The sequence below is a fragment of the Triticum dicoccoides genome, chromosome 5A, assembly GCF_002162155.2.
Source record: "Triticum dicoccoides isolate Atlit2015 ecotype Zavitan chromosome 5A, WEW_v2.0, whole genome shotgun sequence".
Lineage (NCBI taxonomy): Eukaryota > Viridiplantae > Streptophyta > Magnoliopsida > Poales > Poaceae > Triticum > Triticum dicoccoides.
Window position 1 is genome coordinate 570,517,099 of NC_041388.1, and position 23,592 is coordinate 570,540,690.

Genomic DNA, 23,592 nt, shown 5'->3' on the forward strand with positions numbered 1-23,592 from the left:
GTCGGCAGGCCCACGCGCCCGAGAAGCCATAGACTATTTTTTGTATTTTTTGTATATTGTATGTTTTCGATTTTTGCTTTATTTTTTATTTTTTTCATACTTTCAAGTGTTGTTATATATACCTACCGCAAAAAACACTCTATAAACAATGTTCAATGAGTATTTGAAAATACTGAATGAGTATTTTAAAAATGGTGAACAAGTATTTAATTTTTTCGAAAAATGTTGAACAAGTATTTGAAAATGTTGAACAAGTGTTTGAAGAAGGGTTGAACAAGTGTATGAAAAATGTTGATCATGTATATAAAAAATGTTGAACATGTATTTAAAAAATGTTGAACAAGTATTTGAAAGTCTATTCATCACCCAGGGTGCAGAATTAGTTATTCTTCACCCGAGATAATCTTATGATTATTTTATGTACATTTCACACTATGTTTATATTGGAAAAAATATTGAACAACTATTTTAAGAAATGTTGACCATATATATAAAAATGTTGAACAAATATTTGAAAAAATGTTGATCATGTATATAAAAATGATGAACAAGTTTTTAAAAAATGTTGAGCAAGGATTTAAAAAATATTGAACAAGTATTTGAAAAAAAATTGATCATCTATATAAGAATGTAGAATGAAAAGAAAAGAGAAACAAAAGGAAAAATATGAAAAATGAAACAACTAGGAGAAGAAAAAAGAATACAATGAAAAAATCAGAGAAGAGAACAAAATAAGAAAGAAAGAAATAAAGAAAAAACGATAAAAGAGAGAACAGAAAAAATAAAATGGAAAGAAGAAAACAAAAAAAAAACATAAAAAGGGGAAAACAGAGAAGAAACAATGGAAAAACCGAGTCGTTTCGACTTAAGTGAGGCCGCCCTACTAGTGAATGACGTAGCCGTGCCTAGCCCAGTGGCTAGCTGCTGGTGCCCGCTGGTACGGGGCGCACATTTCCGCTTGTTCACTATCATGTTCGTTCTTAATTTTTTATTTTATTTTATTTTAATCCAAAATTACTAATTCCTTTTCTAGTTTTATAAAATCACAAAAAATTCATTATTTTCTAAAATTCATGAACAAATTTAAAATTCAAAATATTTTATTGCCATCTCCTAGGTCTCGTTGAAGACAAGAAATAGCTCCCACGCGCAAACTGTACGGGGCGCACATCTCCCGCTCATTCACTATCCTGTTTGTATTTAATTCTTAATTTTATTTTAATAAGAAAATAATTAATTCCTTCTCCATTTTCATTAAATAAAAAAACAAATTCATTATTTTGTAAAATTGACGAACATTTTTCAAATTCAAAATATTTTATTGCTGTGATCTATTTTCAAATTCTTGGCCTTTTTCCATTTCTGGGAACTTTTTAAATTTATGAACTTATTTTAAATTTTATAATAAATTATTTTTGCAAACTTTATTCAAATTATGAAAAAAATTCAAGTCATAGTTCAACAGTCAAGTGATCCACTTGACAGTCGTCAGGGGTTTAGAAAGTCGATGGGAACATCGACCAATCTTTTTTATTTTGATTGCAATGTCGGCCAGTCAAACAAAATTTGCTCACCCGCTAGCGTGCGAGCGCTGGGTTGCTTACCTAGCACAACAGACGCAAACTAGGAGCTCATGCAGTTGTTCTCATGGATTTACATGGCAGCGGCGCCCTAAGGTCCACCATTTTCACGCAGAAGTTGTCAGGGGCCCAAACGAAAAACTAAGTGTGGCATTGATGAGCTCAAAAGAAATATTGTATATATTGCACAACAACAAATCACAACATGCACACAAGTGCTCATCGATCTTTTTTTTTCTTTTACGTAACTATTAACCAAAAGCACAGATCATTTCAAACATAACAAAAAATACATTGAGGTTACTAGACTACCAAACAACCACTATCATATCAGAACAAGCCCGTCGATGCGTTCTTGTCATGGCTCTCCTATTAAAAATGGCTTGACATTGATGACAACTGGAAATTCTTCATACTTTTTTCTAAACGGTAGGAATTCCTTGTGCATACGCCTCTAAGAACCTACCCGGCCCGGCCTTGAGTCGACACAGGGGGCGACCTCCCCGGGCCCCTGAAACCATGGGGACCCCACAGGATGTGCCCCGTAGCCTATTAGAGCATCTCCAATAGCATGTGTATATTTGGATGTCTATATATTTATATAGACGATGGTCTAAAAAGATTCTCTCATATATCAGGACCATAATAGGTGGGCCGTCGCTGGGGAGAGGAAGAAAACATGACTGCAGCTGAGTTTAGACAACGCCTTCACATTGTCTAAGCGTGGACATTGTCGAGATCGATTTAAAGGATATGTACATTTGGATGGCCATATAAACAAGCTGTTGGACGTTTATTTTAAACTCAGGTCATGAAAAACAAGTATAAACATCCATATAGACAAGCTCTTACAACCTACTAAGCCTGGTCCAAACAATTCCGTACAATGCGGGCCTACGGCCTTGATTCACTTAGGGAAAAAATTTCTCTGGGTTAACGATCTAATGGCCTGGAGGAGCGCCGTCGGCAACCGAGGTTTCTCGCACAAGAAGCAAGTACTCGTTTCGTTGTTCTCCAGTTTCCGAAATATGTATAGGTCTGGGACACACACTGGTTTAGTGTGCTTTCAGAGGCCGCTGCCGCCAACTGCCATCGCTTCATCTTTAGAACTGCCAACTGCCATCGCTTCATCTTTAGAACTGTATTGATGTATCAATCTTGCTCGGTCTAGCTATCGTCAACGTCATCACGGCGCTCAACGACACCTTCTCCCTGCGCGCAAACAGCTGAGCATGTCGCGGTCACCACTGATACACTTCAGTGCCATGCTGCCAAGTACCACCAGCCGACACAACTTGAAGTCCTTGGAAGATCTGTCGTGCGTAGCACTTGCCGACCAGACACGACAAAGCGTAGCGCGCACCTGTTGGTCAGGCATGACTTGACATCTCCACCGAAGCTCCGTGCAAGATGAAGCCGCTCCACCTCATGCCTCTGACTTCTAGCGCTGCTCCACAAACGGTGCTCCCAAGAGAGAAACGACACCGCAGTGCCGCCATCGTCCGATCTGGAACACCAGATCCTAGGATTTTCCCCGGAGCAGCACGAGTGGGGCGACAGTAGTTACACGACGATGCCTCCATCAAGGTAACGGCGAGAACGCCATCATCGCCTGCCGTCGGCTCGGTTTTCACCGGCAACCATGTCTCCCCTACTCACAGCCGGGACTAGATGATGGATCTTGAGATCCGATCACCAAGCCACTGGCCGACCATCTCTGACGAAGAAGATGACCACCAGCTCACCACGCCGGGCACGCGTCGCCGCCGGCACCCCCATGGTGCCTAGAGGCCGACAAACCCCGACGAACACCACGCCTCGCCAGCCGCCATGGCCCAGACCCAAGCACCACCAGATCCAGATCGGATCAGGGTCAAGGGCTCCAAGCCGCAGCCACCGCGGAGGCAGCACTACTGGACGGTGCCCTGCCCTCCACCCCGTCGTAGGACCGAGTTATCGCCGAAGCTCCGCCGCGCCACGCCGCCAAGCCGCCGCCGGAAGAACTCGCGCTGCCGCCAGCGCCGCCGTCGGCACTGCCCGGGCTTTGCCCGGCTGTGTCCCTCGGCGGCGGCGAGGGGGGAGGGAGGAAGGAGGAGGGCCGGCGGCGAAGGGAGCTAGGGTTCCCCCGAGTCGCCTCAGAGAGGGACGCGGGGGATGGGCGGCGGCCAGGGGAGAGAGAGAAGGAGAATCTGAATTTTTGAATCCTTTTTGAATAAATTTTGTCAAATTTATGTCACACAGTCGAACTTTTGAAATTTTCTTTGACTAGTAGGTTCATCTCACTGTCTGACACGATTTTCATGTTGTGGGTTTTCTATTTCGTATTAAGCTATAGCTAATCTACACGACCAACCACTTGGTACCTTGTGAGAGTGGTCGTGGTGGTAATCCATGGCGGGGTGCTCCCGATGATCAACAACCCGCGTCCATGCTGTCCGCCTCCGCCCCCGGATCCGCGTCCGCGTCAAGTGGGGGCAGCTCGTCGCTCGTATCCTCCGCGGCGTCCGACGAGCCGCTGGATCTCGGAATTTACAAGTAAGAGGCAGCGCCATGCTACTGATCAGCAGAGTACTAGTTGGTCCGGTGGTTAATCTACTGATCAGCAAAGTTCGACAACTTTTGCTCGTGCTCTCGTGTTGAATTCGGTGTAAACTTTTCGTTTTGGGGCCCTATACGTGTCGTACTTGTTGTTGTTCTGCTGAATTAGGTGTGGCTGCCCGCATCGGCTTGTTCGGCTTTCGTTGTGCCGCCGTGATAGGCCTTGTGCCCGGCCTCGTTGACTGTGACGGCGGGCGGTTGCTGGTACACCGGCGCCGGTGGCAGCGCTGACGCCGAGCAGTAGCCATTCATGCTGATGAGCGTGCACGGAGCACGTCCTAGAGTGGTTGTTATCTCCCTGTTAAATGCAGCTGTTAACTCTTAATCATCATGCATATATACAATCAACCAAACAACATGCAAACGGCGTATTTTATCATAATTTTCTCAACCAATCTCTACTCAGCATGACTCGTTTTTCTTTTATCAACTAGGCCCGGCTCAGAAAATAACCAAATACGTCCCTAATTCTTTTCCAACTAGTTGATACCCCGCGCGTTGCTGTGGGACTTCATAAACGCATGATGTAGAACTTTAAAGTTAAATCATAAATGTGATATATTGGAAACAAAATAGGACCATACACATAGTTATGGAATACAATTCTGATAATAGCAAACTCACTATAGCAGCTACTTATAAAATTCGTTACATACATTGGCGGATATAATTGTTTAGGACAGGACGTAATATGCATGTTTATGTAAAACAATAAGTGAACAATCTAGAATGTGAGGTGGAGTCCTTGTGCCGTGGCAAGTGCTTGTAGATGAACCTCTTCCTTGAAATGACTGCTCGATAACAAAAACCTAATTAGTTATGCATATGTGTAAAATAAAATGATACATATAGATTAGTTGCATATCTCCCCTCTTGTCATTGGCTTGAACCTCTATAGTAAAATCTAGATCAAATATAGCAAACACAAATCAGCATATGCAAACTTTAAGCCTTTATGGTGATCAGTAATAACGACATTTATACTGCAACATCTATATCATGAAGATCTTGTTACCATAGTTATGTTTGAGGGCCCGACAAAAAAGAAGAAATGGATATAATATGATGTTAGATGGTTTTCACACGAAAGGACAGGCGGGACCGAGCTGAAGAGAAGAGTAGAAGCTTTTGGTTTGGGTGTCAGCAGTGAAAAATTGGTGACTTCGGATAAATTTAGTGATGGCACCCGATGAGAATTCATAATGTAAAAAATGTCTCAAATTGCAAAGACAATGGTAAGCATCAGAATAAAATGTTGGCTGTAGAGAAATATTTATATAAACATACGCAACATTAGCTCATTAAAAGAAGAAATTGGTACCAATATACGAATTTAAGATAAATATTTAAATACAATTTGATTGAAAACTACATAAACATAGGCAGAACTATAAACTACCAAATCACCCAACAGAATGCCCCTATATGGCATGCAAAAATGTACAACTTCATAAGAAAAAGACAAACTTTTTAAACAGTAGATTACTTTCCAGTAGATATTTGGGCATCATGTATGAAAAACCATACAAGGAACCAAACAACCTCTCAAGCACCTCGCCCTGTGCGACGGCGGCCAGGAGGGCCATGATGGTTTGAGTAAAGTTGTTGTGATGGTAGATTAGAATCAGATTGAAACCTCGTCCCCCCTCCTTACCATCAGAATATTGGCTCCTGTGGGTGTTGAATCTGAGCTTAGTGCTCCAGCGAATGACAAACTCAAGCACCTCGCCCCTGTGCGACAGCGGCTAGGAGGGCCATGAGGAGGGTGGTGGCCCGGGCTATCTGGCGACCGGCGAGGCGGGCCGGCACCAGGCGAAGATGCCGCACATGGCGGGGTGGGGGCCAGGGTGAGCTTGACGTGCTAGTAGTTGCAGCAAGGACAAGGCAACGTTGAGCTTTTGATTCCGTGTGCAATCTGAGAAATTGGAAAACATAAGATCACGGTTTCAAATATTAAGGGTGGATGAAAACAGGAACAATGGAGCTAGCATATTAGAGAAAGATAAATAAAGAAATGTACAAAGGTATAGGAGATAAGCAAGAAAAATTGGAATATCCGTGAGGCAACATTGAAAACAGAATGGACAATTTACACGGAGGCACTGTTTGTGGTATAATAGTATGAGAACCAAGAGTGTTTTTTTTTGGATAAGGTAGGTTGTATCCTAGAAGTAATGCCAAGTACCTCGAAACTTCAAATCCTAGACTGTCATATTAGCATCTACTCCCTCCATCCAGAAAAGATTGTCCAAAGCTTGTCTCTCAAATGGATGTATGTAGCACTAACTTAGTGTTAGATACATCCATTTGAGGGATAAGTTTTTTCGGACGGAGGAAGTATATGATCTACGCAGATGACAAAGTGGGATTAAATAACAATGTGAAACAAATGGTAGCAGCAAACGACCTGTGAAGATATCCAAGCAGCCAAAGACCGATACATTCAACACCTTTTGATTCCTAGTGCATCCCGAGAAATTGGAGAACATAATATTCAGGATAGGAATATTCAGAGACGACGATTGAAAATAGGGAGTATGCACCTACACATAGCAGAAAGCCGTTCGTAGATGTGGATGCAAGCAAGCGTCCATGGTCGACGACGATGGCGGTACAAAGGGGGTTTTAAGCACAGTTTTCTCCACAAATGAAGGGTAACGGAGGCGAAGATAATGAGGGATCATCAATGGAGTGGTGAGTGCGGCCGTTTCATGCGCATTTGTGGCATGGTTGTGGAAGAGATTGTGGCAAAAAAAGGGCAGCGAGCAGATAAACGAATGACCTTGAGTTAATGCACAGCGACGGAAGAGCTAGCGCTGGTGGCTGGTAGGGGAACCGTCGGGCTTGGCGGCTCGCCGGGGGACCGCCCCCGGTGACGACGGCGGAAGGGTTAGGAGCGTCGGTCGATGGCTGGATGGAGGGAAGCATGGGTGGTGGAGGGTGCTTGTGGAACATCATTGGCGGCAGCGGCTGCCTAGGGATTGCCGGGGAAGATGACGGAAGGCCCCCTGGTGGGCGGCGGCGGCTGGCCGAGCGAGAGATGCAGGCGATGGGAAAGATGAGGATGGATGTATTTTTTTTCTTATATCCTTTTTTTGAGATTTTTTTTCTTATATCCTATACTATGGTCCATGGACTTCTCATGGTTTTGTTTTCGTATGGGCTTTCCATGGGCTTATAACGTGCAAACACATGAGTTTGAACACATGCAAACAGCCTTCGTGTATAATAATAGGCCAGGGAAAACGAATCGACCGACCGAGGCAGGCGTGACCGAAGAAGGGGAGCGGGGCGCTGCGACCGGGAGCAGCGAACGACGCAGGAAGCGGGACACTGCCAGCGGGAAAATAGAGGATGACGTGGCTTCACCACATGCCAAGAAAATTAGCTAGTGGGAAACTCCTATTTAGAGATAGAAGATACGCCCCAGTCGGCTAAAACAACAATCAGGGATCAAACAGCATACCAAACTAGTCCTGTTCCCCAAAGTTCTGCTCCGTGGATTCAAAACGAAAATGATCTAGGTTTGTTAAATATCAATGGTTGTTCTTTGTTTCCTTTTTCTTTGAGAAAGGATGAACCCCGGCCTCTGCACCAGGGCTATGCAGACAGCCATTTTATTAATTACTAGCACATATGCCCGTGTGTTGCAACGAAGGAGATTTTTTTATGAGAAGTAACGGGATAGAAATGATGTGTCCTCCGAAAACAGTCACCGCAGCGGTGGCCGACAGAGTGAGGAGCTGCGGTCTTCTCGCGGGTCATGTTTGGCCCATGAGATCCGAGATCTACATAGTGGTGGGTTGTCGGTGTCTCGTACGATGGAGTAACAAGATGGATTACTAATTCTAGCACATAAATCAAAGACCTGACGACATGTTGCTAGCTAGTCGAACACACGAGTCCAAATAACCAAAGACCAGCTAGAATATTTAAGAAAATAGTGCACCATCACATTCAAAACATTTTCTGATTTTGTTGACTTTTGCATAAAAATAAGAATGAATTTCTGAATATTCGTCAAAACATGAACAATTTTTTAAATCCCTAACAATCTTTTAAAAATTCTGAACATTTCCGAAAAACATGAACAAAATATGAAATTGGTATTTTGTGAAATTCACAAAACCTTTCTGGAAACATCAATCTTTTATAAAAACACAAACATTTTTGAATTAGTGAACAGTCTTTTTAAACATATATTTAACATTCAGAACAAGTATTGAAAATTTGTTTTTTAATGTGAAATTATTTTAAATTTGTAAACATTTCACTAAAACAACAATATTTTTGAATTTCAAACATTTCTAAATGCAAATACAATTTTTGGAAATCTCGAATAATTGTGGAAACACAGACAGTTTTTTAAAAATTGGGACCATTTTTTTGGAACAAATTTCGGAATGACAAAAAGGAATTAAAGGTCCTAACATTTTTTTAAACGGGAACTTTTTTGGAATTTTGGAATTTTATTAAAAATTTGAACAAAATTTGTAATGCTGAGTTTGAAAATTTCAAATTTATGAAAAATAAAAAAAGAAATTATACTTGGAAGGGAGGGATATTAAAAGGAAATTGGATAGAAAACGAGAAAGGAACGAAAAAAACAAAACACGGGTTAAAACGAAAATGGCCCGACCCAGTATTGGGTGACCTGTACGAAGTTTTGACTATTTGACGCACCGTGCGGCGAATGGGTTTCTCCTAGCTGTGTGGCAAGAAAATAAGTAGGCTTGGTTCGCTGGGCCCCTGCGCCTGGCCCAGATATGAAATTCTAGACAAATAGTTTTTTTACTAGCAGACGAACGCACAAAAATTTAGTACCACCTCGGATAAAAAAATTCATCGGTGAACGAAGGTGAACGGATGAATTTTTTGGAGAAACGTGCCTTACTTTATTAGTAGGTATAGATATAGATATAGATTCACGAAGACCTTACAACATCTATACATCAATAAGTTTGAAGCAACCATCTTGATAACATCTGTCGCTACTCCTATCAACTTGATGAAGTGGTGTGTATTGTCCAGGCCGCCTGCCCAGACCTCACACCAAAGCCCAACACCACTGGGTGCCAGGCCTGCTGCAGATGCTACTAACAACGTTAAGAACGTCTAGCAGAGCAAAGCTGATGAGAACCGGAACTTCAACGACGTTTTGAACATCATGGAGCATATGAGATGTTCCAGGAGTTGAAGTTAATATTCTAAGCAAATGCCCGGATTGAGAGATATGAAGTCTCCAATAATTTCTACAACTGCAAGATGGAGGAGAATTGTTCTGTCAGTGAACATATACTCAAAATGTCTGGATATAATAATCACTTGATTCAATTGGGAGTTAATCTTCTGGATGATAGTGTCGTTGACAGAATTATTCAATCACTGCCACCAAGCTACAAGAGCTTCGTGATGAACTATAATATGCAAGGAATGGATAAGACAATTCTTGAGCTCTTCGCAATGCTAAAAGTTGCGGAGGTAGAAATCAAGAAGGGGCATCAAGTGTTTATGGTCAACAAGACCACCAGTTTCAAGAAAAAAGGGTAAAGTAAAGAAAAATGGGAACTTCAAGAAGAACAGCAAACAAGTTGCTGCTCAAGAGAAGAAACCTAAGTCTGAACCAAAGCAGGGAGGTACCAAAGTATTCCAGGAGTGAATCACTGGACAGCGGTCAAGAACACCCTAAAGTACCTAAAGAGGACTAAGGATATGTTTCTCGTTTATGGAGGTGACAAAGAGCTCGTTGTAAATGGTTACGTCGATGCAAGCTTTGACATTGATCCGGACGATTCTAAATCGCAAACCGAATACGTGTTTATATTAAACGGTGGAGCTATCAGTTGGTGCAGTTCTAAACAAAGCGTCGTGGCGGGATCTACATGTGAAGCGGAGTACATAGCTGCTTCGGAAGCAGCAAATAAAGAAGTCTGAATGAAGGAGTTCATATCCGATCTAGGTGTCATACCTAGTGCATCAGGTTCAATGAAAATCTTTTGTGACAATACTGGTGCAATTGCCTTGGCAAAAGAATCCAGATTTCACAAGAGAACCAAGCACATCAAGAGACGCTTCAATTCCATCCGGGATCAAGTCCAGGTGGGAGACATAGAGATTTTCAAGATACATACGGATCTGAATGTTGCAAACCCGTTGTCTAAGCCTCTTCCACGAGCAAAACGTGATCAACACCAAGACTCCATGGGTGTTAGAATCATTACTCTGTAATCTAGATTATTGACTCTAGTGCAAGTGGGAGACTTAAGGAAATATGCCCTAGAGGCAATAATAAAGTTATTATTTATTTCCTCATATCATGATAAATGTTTATTATTAATGCTAGAATTGTATTAACCAGAAACATAATACATGTGTGAATACATAGACAAACATAGTGTCACTAGTATGCCTCTACTTGACTAGCCCGTTGATCAAAGATGGTTGAGTTTCCTAACCATAGACATGAGTTGTCATTTGATTAATGGGGTCACATTATTAGGAGAATGATCTGATTGACTTGACCCATTTCGTTAGCTTAGCACTTGATCGTTTAGTTTACTGCTATTGCTTTCACCATAACTTATACATGTTCCTATGACTATGAGATTATGCAACTCCTGAATACCGGACGAACACTTTGTGTCCTACCAAACGTCACAACATAATTGGGTGATTATAAAGGTGCTCTACAGGTGTTTCCGATGGTGTTTGTTGAGTTGGCATAGATTAAGAATAGGATTTGTCACTCCGATTGTCGGAGAGGTATCTCTGGGCCCTCTCGATAATGCACATCACTATAAGCCTTACAAGCAATGTGACTAATGAGTTAGTTACGGGGTAATGCACTATGGAACGAGTAAATAGACTTGCCGGTAACGAGATTGAGCTAGGTATTAATATACCGACGATCGAATCTCGGGCAAGTAACATACCGATGACAAAGGGAACAACGTATGTTGTTATGCGGATTCATCGATAAAGATCTTCGTAGAATATGTAGGAACCAATATGAGCATCCAGTTTCCACTATTGGTTATTGACCGGAAACATGTCTCGGTCATGTCTACATAGATTTCGAACCCGTAGGCTCCGCACGCTTAAAGTTCTATGACAATCGGTATTATGAGTTTTTGTGTTTTGATGTACCGAAGGTAGTTCGGAGTCCCGGATATGATCACGGACATGACGAGGAGTCTATAAATGGTCGAGACGTAAAGTTCGATATATTGGACGACTATGTTCGGACACCGGAAGTGTTTCAGGAGGTTTCGGACATATACCTGAGTACCGGGGGGTTACCGGAACCCCCCGGGGGATGTAATGGGCCTATTGGGCCTTAGTGGAGAAGAGGAGGGGCGGCCAGGGCAGGCCGCGCCCTCCTCCCTCTCTGGTCCGAATTGGAGAAGGAGGGGGGCGGCGCTCCCCTTTCCTTCCTCCTCTCTCCTTCCTTTCCTTCCCTTCTCCTACTCCTACTAGGAAAGGAGGAGTCCTACTCCCGGTGGGAGTAGGACTCCCCCCTTGGTGCGCCCTCCTCCTTGGCCGGCCGCTTTCCCCCTAGCTCATTTATATACGGGGGCAGGGGGCACCCCAAAGACAACAACAATTGATCATTGATCTCTTAGCCGTGTGCGGTGCCCCCCTCCACCATAATCCACCTCGGTTATATCGTAGCGGTGCTTAGGCAAAGCCCTGCGCCGGTAGAATCATCATCACCGTCACCACGCTGTCGTGCTGACGAAGCTCTTCCCGGAAGCTCTACTGGATTGTGAGTTCGCGGGACGTCACCGAACTGAACGTGTGCTGAACGCGGAGGTGCCGCACGTTCGGTGCCAAGGATCGGTCGATCGTGAAGATGTATGACTACATCAACCGCGTTGTTATAACGCTTCCGCTTATGGTCTACGAGGGTACATAGATGACACTCTACCCTCTCATTGCTATGCATCACCATGATCTTGCGTGTGCGTAGGAAAAATTGAAATTACTACGTTCCCCAACAGTGGCATCTGAGCCAGGTTTATGCGTTGATGTTATATGCATGAGTAGAACACAAGTGAGTTGTGGACGATACAAGTCATACTGCTTACCAGCATGCCATACTTTGGTTCGGCGGTATTGTTGGATGAAGCGTCCCGGACGGACATTACGCGTACGCTTACGCGAGACTGGTTCTACCGACGTGCTTTGCACACAGGTGGCTGGCGGGTGTCAGTTTCTCCAACTTTATTTAAACCGAGTGTGGCTACGCCCGGTCTTTGTGAAGGTTAAAAAATCACTAACTTGACGAAATAACGTTGTGGTTTTGATGCGTAGGTAAAAACGGTTCTTGCTCAGCCCGTAGCAGCCACGTAAAATTGCAACAACAAAGTAGAGGACATCTAACTTGTTTTTGCAGGGCATGTTGTAATGTGATATGGTCAAGACATGATGCTATATTTATTGTATGAGATAATTATGTTTTGTAACAGAGTTATCGGCAACTGGCAGGAGCCATATGGTTGTCCCTTTATTGTATGCAATGCAATCGCCCTGTAATTGCTTTACTTTATCACTAAGCGGTAGTGATAGTCATAGAAGCAATAGTTGGAGAGACGACAACGATGCTACGATGGAGATCAAGGTGTCGCGCCGGTGACGATGGTGATCATGACAGTGCTTTGGAGATGGAGATCAAAGGCACAAAATGATGATGGCCATATCATATCACTTATATTGATTGCATGTGATGTTTATCCTTTATGCGTCTTATTTTGCTTTGTTTGACAGTAGCATTATAAGATGATCTCTCACTAAATTTCAAGGTAAAAGTGTTCTCCCTGAGTATGCACCGTTGCTAAAGTTCGTCGTTCCGAGACACCACGTGATGATCGGGTGTGATAAGCTCAACGTTTATCTACAACGGGTGTAAGGCAGTTTTGCACATGCAGAATACTCGGGTTAAACTTGGCGAGCCTAGCATATGCAGATATGACCTTCAAACACTGATACCGAAAGGTCGAGCGTGAATCATATAGTAGATATGATCAACATAGATATTTTCACCATTGAAAACTACTCCATCTCATGTGATGATCGGTTATGGTTTAGTTGATATGGATCACGTGATCACTTAGATGATTAGAGGGATGTCTATCTAAGTGGGAGTTCTTAAGTAATATGATTAATTGAACTTAAATTTATCATGAACTTAGTACCTGATAGTTTTTTGCTTATCTATGTTGTTGTAGATAGATGGCCCATGTTGTTGTTCCGTTGAATTTTAACGCGTTCCTTGAGAAAGCAAAGTTGAAAGATAATGGTAGCAATTACACAGACTAGGTCTGTAACTTGAGGATTATCCTCATTGCTGCACAGAAGAATTATGTCCTGGAAGCACCGCTGGGTGCCAGGCCTGCTGCAGATGCTACTGGGGATGTTAAGAACGTATGGCAGAGCAAAGCTGATGACTACTCGATAGTTCAGTGTGCCATGCTTTACGGCTTAGAATCGAGACTTCAACGACGTTTTGAACGTCATGGAGCATATGAGATGTTCTAGGAGTTGAAGTTAATATTTCGAGCAAATGCCTGGATTGAGAGATATGAAGTCTCCAATAATTTCTACAGATGCAAGATGGAGGAGAATAGTTCTGTCAATGAACATATACTCAAAATGTCTGGGTATAATAATCACTTGATTCAACTGGGAGTTAATCTTCCGGATGATAGTGTGGTTGACAAAATTATTCAATCACTGCCACCAAGCTACAAGAGCTTCATGATGAACTATAATATGCAAGGGATGGATAAGACAATTCTTGAGCTCTTCGCAATGCTAAAAGTTGCGGAGGTAGAAATCAAGAAGGGGCATCAAGTGTTTATGGTCAACAAGACCACCAGTTTCAAGAAAAAGGGTAAAGGAAAGAAAAAGGGGAACTTCAAGAAGAATGGCAAACAAGTTGCTGCTCAAGAGAAGAAACCTAAGTCTGGACCTAAGCCTGAGACTGAGTGCTTCTACTGCGAACAGACTGGTCACTGGAAGCAGAACTGCCCCAAGTATTTGGCGGATAAGAAGGATGGCAAGGTTCACAAAGGTATATGTGATATACATGTTATTGATGTGTACCTTACTAGAGCTCGCAGTAGCACATGGGTATTTGATACTGGTTCTGTTGCTAATATTTGCAACTCGAAACAGGGACTACGGATTAAGCGAAGACTGGCTAAGGACGAGGTGACGATGCGTGTGGGAAATGGTTCCAAAGTTGATGTGATCGCCGTCGGCACGATACCTCTACATCTACCTTCGAGATTAGTTTTAGACCTGAATAATTGTTATTTGGTGCCAGCGTTAAGCATGAACATTATATCTGGATCTTGTTTGATGCGAGACGGTTATTCATTTAAATCTGAGAATAATGGTTGTTCTATTTATATGAGTAATATCTTTTATGGTCATGCACCCTTGAAGAGTGGTCTATTTGTGTTGAATCTCGATAGTAGTGATACACATATTAATAGTATTGAAACCAAAAGATGCAGAGTTGATAATGATAGTGCAACTTATTTGTGGCACTGTCGTTTGGGTCATATTGGTGTAAAGTGCATGAAGAAACTCCATATTGATGGACTTCTGGAAATACTTGATTATGAATCACTTGGTACTTGCGAACCATGCCTCATGGGCAAGATGACTAAAACGCCGTTCTCCGGAACAATGGAGCGAGCAACAGATTTACTGAAAATCATACATACTAATGTATGTGGCCCGATGAATATTGAGGCTCACGACGAGTATCGTTATTTTCTCACCTTCACAGATGATTTGAGCAGATATGGATATATCTACTTAATGAAACATAAGTCTGAAACATTTTAAAAGTTCAAAGAAATTCAGAGTGAAGTGAAATATCATCGCAACAAGAAAATAAAGTTTCTACGATCTGATCGTGGAGGAGAATATTTGAGTTACGAGTTTGGTCTACATTTGAAACAATGCGGAATAGTTTCGCAACTCACGCCACCTGATACATCTCCAATGTATCTATAATTTTTGATTACTCCATGCTATATTATCTACTGTTTTGGACATTATTGGGCTTTATTATACACTTCTATATTATTTTTGGGACTAACCTACTAACCGGAGGCCCAGCCCAGAATTGCTGTTTTTTTGCCTATTTTAGGGTTTCGAAGAAAAGGAATATCAAATGGAGTCCGAACGGAATGAAACCTTCGGGAACGTGATTTTTGGAACAAACAAGACCCATGAGACTTGGACCCTACGTCAAGCAACCAACAGGGAGGCCACGAGGTAGGGGGCGCGCCTACCCCCGAGGCGCGCCCACCACCCTCATGGGCCCTCTGTTGCTCCACCGACGTACTTCTTCCTCCTATATATACCTACGTACCCCCAAACAATCAGATACGGAGCCAAAACCCTAATTCCACCGCCGTAACTTTCTGTATCCATGAGATCCCATCTTGGGGTCTGTTCCGGAGCTCCGCCGGAGGGGGCATCGATCACGGAGGGCTTCTACATCAACACCATAGCCTCTCCGATGAAGTGTGAGTAGTTTACCTCAGACCTACGGGTCCATAGTTATTAGCTAGATGGCTTCTTCTCTATTTTTGGATCTCAATACAAAGTTCTCCCCCTCTCTTGTGGAGATCTATTCGATGTAATCTTCTTTTGCGGTGTGTTTGTTGACACCGATGAATTGTGGGTTTATGATCAAGTTTATCTATGAACAATATTAGAATCTTCTCTGAATTCTTTTATGTATGATTGGTTATCTTTGCAAGTCTCTTTGAATTATCAGTTTGGTTTGGCCTACTAGATTGATCTTTCTTGCAATGGAGAAGTGCTTAGCTTTGGGTTCAATCTTGCGGTGTCCTTTCCCAGTGACAGTAGGGGCAGCAAGGCACGTATTGTATTGTTGCCATCGAGGATAACAAGATGGGTTTTTTATCATATTGCACGAATTTATCCCTCTACATCATGTCATCTTGCTTAAGGTGTTACTCTGTTCTTATGAACTTAATACTCTAGATGCATGCTGGATAGCGGTCAATGTGTGGAGTAATAGTAGTAGATGCAGGCAGGAGTCGGTCTACTTGTCTTGGACGTGATGCCTATATACATGATCATACCTAGATATTCTCATAACTATGCCCAATTCTGTCAATTGCTCAATAGTAATTTGTTCACCCACCGTAAAATACTTATGCTCTTGAGAGAAGCCACTAGTGAAACCTATGGCCCCCGGGTCTATCTTCATCATATTAATCTTCCAATACTTAGTTATTTTCATTGCTTTTATTTTACTTTGCATCTTTATCATCAAAATACCAAAAATATTATCTTATCATATCTATCAGATCTCACTCTCGTAAGTGACCGTGTAGGGATTGACAACCCCTTATCGCGTTGGTTGCGAGGATTTATTTGTTTTGTGTAGGTGCAAGGGACTCGCGCGTAGCCTCCTACTGGATCGATACCTTGGTTCTCAAAAACCGAGGGAAATACTTACGCTACTTTGCTGCATCACCCTTTCCTCTTTAAGGGAAAACCAACGCAGTGCTCAAGAGGTAGCAAGAAGGATTTCTGGCACCGTTGCCGGGGAGGTTCGCGCAAGTCAAGATTTGACTCCCGACAACGAGCCATTTCTGGCGCCGTCGCCGGGGAGGTCTACGCAAAAGTCAAACATACCAAGTACCCATCACAAAACCTTATCTCCTGTATTACATTATTTTCCATTTGCCTCTCGCTTTCCTCTCCCCCACTTCACCCTTGCCGTTTTATTTGCCCTCTCTCTCTATCCTCCCTCTCCTTCTCTATTTGCCTCTTTTTGCCCATTTCGTGTTTGCTTGTGTGTTGGATTGCTTTCTTGTCATGATGGCTCATGATGGCTCCGATTTCTCCTCTTACCGATGTTGAATCTTGTGAAATTAATGCTGCCTTACTGAATCTTGTCATGAAAGATCTGTTTTCCAGCCTTCCTAGTGAAGAAGCCGCTACCCATCTAAATAGCTTTGTTGATTTGTGTGATATACCAAAGAAGAAAGATGTGGACAATGATATTGTTAAATTGAAGCTATTTCCTTTTTCGCTTAGAGATCGTGCTAAAGCTTGGTTTTCGTCTTTGCCTAAAACTAGTAATTGACTCTTGGAATAAGTGCAAAGATTCTTTTATCTCTAAGTATTTTCCTCCCGCTAAGATCATCTCTCTTAGAAACGATATTATGAATTTTAAGCAACTTGATCATGAACATGTTGCAAAAGCTTGGGAGAGGATGAAATTAATGATACGTAATTGCCCTACTCATGGTTTGATTTGGTGGATGATTATACAATTTTTTATGCCGGATTGAATTTTGCTTCTAGAAATCTTTTAGATTCGGCCGTGGGAGGCACTTTTATGGAAATCACTTTAGGAGAAGCTACTAAACTCCTAGATAATATTATGGTTAATTATTCTCAATGGCACACTGAAAGATCTACTAATAAGAAAGTGCATGTGATAGAAGAAATTAATGTTTTGAGTGGAAAGATGGATGAACTTATGAAATTATTTGCTAATAAAAGTGTTTCTTATGATCCTAATTATATGCCTTTGTCTACTTTGATTGAGAATAATAATGAATCTATGGATGTGAATTTTGTTGGTAGGAACAATTTTGGTAACAACGCGTATAGAGGAAATTTTAATCCTAGGCCTTATCCTAGTAATTCCTCTAATAATTATGGTAATTCCTACAACAATTATTATGGAAATTATAATAATATGCCCTCTGATTTTGAGTCTAATATTAAACAATTTATTACTTCGCAAAAGAATTTCAATGCTTTGATTGAAGAAAAATTGCTTAAGATTGATGAGTTGGCTAGGAACGTTGATAGAATTTCTCTTGATGTTGATTCTTTGAAACTTAGATCTATTCCACCTAAGCATGATATCAATGAGTCTCCCAAAGCCATTAGAATTTCCATTGATGAGTGCAAAGAAAGAACTGCTAGGATGCATGCTAAGAAAGATTCCTTTATAAAAACGTGTTCTTCTAGTTACCATGATAATAAAGATGAAGATCTAAAAGTTATTAATGTTTCCCCTATTAAATCTTTGTTTTGAAATATGAATCTTGATAATGATGGGACTGAATATGATCCACCTTTACCTAGAAGGCGTTCCAAAAATTCAGAGTTTTTAGATCTTGATGCTAAATTTGATAAGAGTGGGATTGAAGAGATCAAAACTCTAGATGTTAATGAACCTACTATTTTGGATTTCAAGGAATTTAATTATAATAGCTGCTCTTTGATAGATTGTATTTCCTTGTTACAATCCGTGCTAAATTTTCCTCATGCTTATAGCCAAAATAAAGCTTTTACCAAACATATCGTTGATGCTTTGATCCAATCTTATGAAGAAAAACTGGAGTTGGAAGTTTCTATCCCTAGAAAACTTTATGATGAGTGGGAACCAACTATTAAAATTAAAATTAAAAACCATGAATGCTATGCTTTGTGTGATTTGGGTGCTAGTGTTTCCACGATTCCAAAGACTTTGTGTGATTTGTTAGGTTTTCATGATTTTCATGGTTGCTCTCTAAACTTGCACCTTGCGGATTCCACTATTAAGAAACCTATGGGAAGAATTAATGATGTTCTTATTATTGCAAATAGTAATTATGTGCCCGTAGATTTTATCGTTCTTGATATAGATTGCAATCCTTCATGTCCTATTATTCTTGGTAGACCTTTCCTTAGAACGATTGGTGCAATTATTGATATGAAGGAAGGAAATATTAGATTCCAATTTCCGTTAAGGAAAGGCATGGAACACTTTCCTAGAAAGAAAACTAAATTACCTCATGAATCTATTATGAGAGCCACTTATGGATTGCCTACCAAAGATGGCAATACCTAGATCTATCCTTGCTTTTTATGCCTAGCTAGGGGCGTTAAACGATAGCGCTTGTTGGGAGGCAACCTAATTTTATTTTTATTCCTTGCTTTTCTCTCCTGTTTAGTAATAAATAATTTATCTAGCCTCTGTTTTGGTTGTGTTTTTTGTGTTTAATTAGTATTTGTACCAAGTAGAACCGTTGGGAAGACTTGGGGAAAGTCTTGTTAATCTTGCTGTAAAAACAGAAACTTTAGCACTCACGAGAACTGCTGCCATTTTTATTTGGAAAGTGATATTTAGTTAATTTTTTTTGCATATTGATAATAGATAAATTTATCACGTCCAGCAATTTATTTCAGAATTTTTGGGGTTCCAGATCTTGCGCTAGCTACAGATTACTACAGACTGTTCTGTTTTTTATAGATTCTGTTTTTCGTGTGTTGTTCGCTTATTTTGATGAATCTATGGCTAGTAAAATAGTTTATAAACCATAGAGAAGTCGGAATACAGTAGGTTTAACACCAATATAAATAAAGAATGAGTTCATTACAGTACCTTGAAGTGGTGTTTTGTTTTCTTTCGCTAACGGAGCTCACGAGATTTTCTACTTTAAGTTTTGTGTTGTGAAGTTTTCAAGTTTTGGGTAAAGATTTGATGGATTATGGAACAAGGAGTGTCAAGAGCCTAAGCTTGGGGATTCCCATGGCATCCCCAAGATAATCTAAGGACACCTAAAAGCCAAAGCTTGGGGATGCCCCGGAAGGCTGTTGGGGAACGTAGCAATAATTCAAAATTTTCTACGTGTCACCAAGATCAATCTATGGAGTCATCTAGCAACGAGAGAGGAGTGGATCTACATACCCTTGTAGATCGCGCGTGGAAGCATTCAAGAGAACGGGGTTGATGGAGTCGTACTCGTCGTGATCCAAATCACCGATGATCCTAGCGCCGAACGGACGGCACCTCCGTGTTCAACACACGTACGGAGCAGCGACGTCTCCTCCTTCTTGATCCAGCAAAGGGGAAGGAGAGATTGATGGAGATCCAGCAGCACGACGGCGTGGTGGTAGAAGTAGCGGGATTCCAACAGGGCTTCGCCAAGCGCTGCGGGAGGAGGGAGATGTGTCATGGGAGGGAGAGGGAGGCGCCAGGGCTTAGGTATGTTGCTCTCCCTTCCCCCCACTATATATAGGGCCAAGGGAGAGGGGGGGGGGGCTCAGCCTTGGCCCTTCCTCCAAGGAAGGGTGCGGCCAGGGAGGAGTCCATCCTCCCCAAGGCACCTCGGAGGTGCCTTCCCTCTTTAGGACTCTTCCTTTCCTTATCTCTTGGCGCATGGGCCTCTTGGGGCTGGTGACCTTGGCCCATACAGGCCAAGGCGCACACCCCTACAGCCCATGTGGCCCCCCGGGGTAGGTGGCCCCACCGGTGGACCCCCGGGACCCTTCCGGTGGCCCCGGTACAATACCGGTGACCCCGAAACTTGTCCCGATGGCCGAAATAGCACTTCCTATATATAATTCTTTACCTCCGGACCATTCCGGAACTTCTCGTGACATCCAGGATCTCATCCGGGACTCCGAACAACTTTCGGGTTACCGCATACTAATATCTCTATAACCCTAGCGTCACCGAACCTTAAGTGTGTAGACCCTACGGGTTCGGGAGACACGTAGACATGACCGAGACGACTCTCCGGCCAATAACCAACAGCGGGATCTAGATACCCATGTTGGCTCCCACATGCTCCTCGATGATCTCATCGTATGAACCACGATGTCGAGGATTCAATCAATCCCGCACACAATTCCCTTTGTCTATCGGTACGATACTTGCCCGAGATTTGATCGTCAGTATCCCGATACCTTGTTCAATCTCGTTACCGGCAAGTCTCTTTACTCGTTCCATAACACATCATCCCGTGATCAACTCCTTGATCACATTGTGCACATTATGATGATGTCCTACCGAGTGGGCCCAGAGAAACCTCTCCGTCACACGGAGTGACAAATCGCAGTCTCGATTCGTGCCAACCCAACAGACACTTTCGGAGATACCCGTAGTGCACCTTTATAGTCACCCAGTTACGTTGTGACGTTTGGCACACCCAAAGTATTCCTACGGTATCCGGGAGTTGCACAATCTCATGGTCTAAGGAAATGATACTTGACATTAGAAAAGCTTTAGCGAACGAACTACACGATCTTTGTGCTAGGCTTAGGATTGGGTCTTGTCCATCACATCATTCTCCTAATGATGTGATCCCGTTATCAACGACATCCAATGTCCATGGTCAGGAAACCGTAACCATCTATTTATTAACGAGCTAGTCAACTAGAGGCTTACTAGGGACATGGTGTTGTCTATGTATCCACACATGTATCCGAGTTTCCTATCAATACAATTCTAGCATGGACAATAAACGATTATCATGAACAAGGAAATATAATAATAACCAATTTATTATTGCCTCTAGGGCATATTTCCAACAGTCTCCCACTTGCACTAGAGTCAATAATCTAGTTTACATCGCCATGTGATTAACACTCACAGGTCACATCGCCATGTGACAAACATCCAAAGAGTTTACTAGTGTCACTAAACTAGTTCACATCATCATGTGATTAAGACTCAATGAGTTCTGGGTTTGATCATGTTTTGCTTGTGAGAGAGGTTTTAGTCAACAGGTCTGCAACATTCAGATCCGTATGTACTTCGCAAATCTCTAGGTCATATTATAAATGCTGCTTCCACGCTCCACTTGGAGCTATTCCAAATGGTTGCTCCACTATACATATCCGGTTTGCTACTCAGATTCATTCGGATAGGTGTTAAAGCTTGCATCGATTAACCCTTTACGCCGAACTCTTTATCACCTTCATAATCGAGAAACATGTCCTTATTACTCCAAGGACAATTTTGACCGCTATCTAGTGATCCACTCCTGGATTACCTTTGTACCCTCTTGCCAGATATGTGGCAAGGCACACATCAGGTGCGGTACTCAGCATGGCATACCGTATAGAGCCTATGACAAAAGCATAGGGGACGACATTCGTCCTTTCTCTTTCTTCTGCCGTGGTCAAGCTTTAAGTCTTAACTTCATACCTTACAACTCAGGCAAGTACTCTTCTTTGACTGATCCATCTTGAACCCCTTCAAGATCATGTCAAGGTATGTGCTCATTTGAAAGTACCATTAAGCGTTTTGATCTATCCTTATAGATCTTGATGCTCAATGTTCAAGTAGCTTAATCTAGGCTTTCCATTGAAAAACACTTTCCAAATAACCCTATATGCTTTCCAGAAATTCTACATCATTTCTGATCCATAATATGTCAACAACATATACTCACCAGAAATTCTATAGTGCTCCCACTCACTTCTTTGGAAATACAAGTTTCTCATAAACTTTGTATAAACCCAAAATCTTTGATCATCTTATCAAAGCGTACATTCCAACTCCGAGATGCTTACTCCAGTCCTTAGAAGGATTGCTGGAGCTTTGCATACTTATTAGCACCTTTCAGGATTGACAAAACCTTCCGGTTGTATCACATACAATCTTTCCTCAAGAAAATCGTCGAGGAAACAATGTTTTGACATCCTATCTGCAAGATTTCATAAATAATGCAGTAATCGCTAATATAATTCCAACAGACTCTTAGCATCGCTACAAGTGAGAAAGTCTCATCGTAGTCAACTCCTTGAACTTGTCGGAAAACATCTTAACGACAAGTCGAGCTTTCTTAATGGTGACATTTACCATCATTGTCCGTCTTCCTTTTAAAATCCATCTGTACTCAACAGCCTCACGACCATCGAGTTGTTCTGTCAAAGTCTACACTTTGTTTACATACATGGATCCTCTCTCGGATTTTATGGCCTCGAGCCATTTATCGGAATCCGGGCCCACCATCGCTTCTCCATAGCTCGTAGGTTCATTGTTGTCTAGCAACATGACTTCCAAGACAGGATTACGTACCACTCTGAAGTAGTACGCATCCTTGTCATCCCACGAGGTTTGGTAGTGACTTGATCTGAAGTTTCATGATCACTATCATAAGCTTCCACTTCAATTGGTGTAGGTGCCACAGGAACAACTTCCTGTGCCCTGCCACACACTAGTTGAAGAGACGGTTCAACAACCTTATCAAGTCTCCACCATCCTCCCACTCAATTCTTTCGAGAGAAACTTTTCCTCGAGAAAGGACCCGATTCTAGAAACAATCCCTTATTGCTTTCGGATCTGAGACAGGAGGTATACCCAACTGTTTTGGGTGTCCTATGAAGATGCATTTATCCGCTTTGGGTTCGAGCTTATCAGACTGAAACTTTTTCGCATAAGCGTCGCAACCCCAAAGTTTTAAGAAATGACAGCTTAGGTTTCTCTAAACCATAGTTCATACGGTGTCATCTCATCGGAATTACATGGTGCCCTATTTAAAGTGAATGCGGTTTGTCTCTAATGCCTAACCCATAAACTATCATGGTAATTCGATAAGAGACATCATGGTATGCATCATATCCA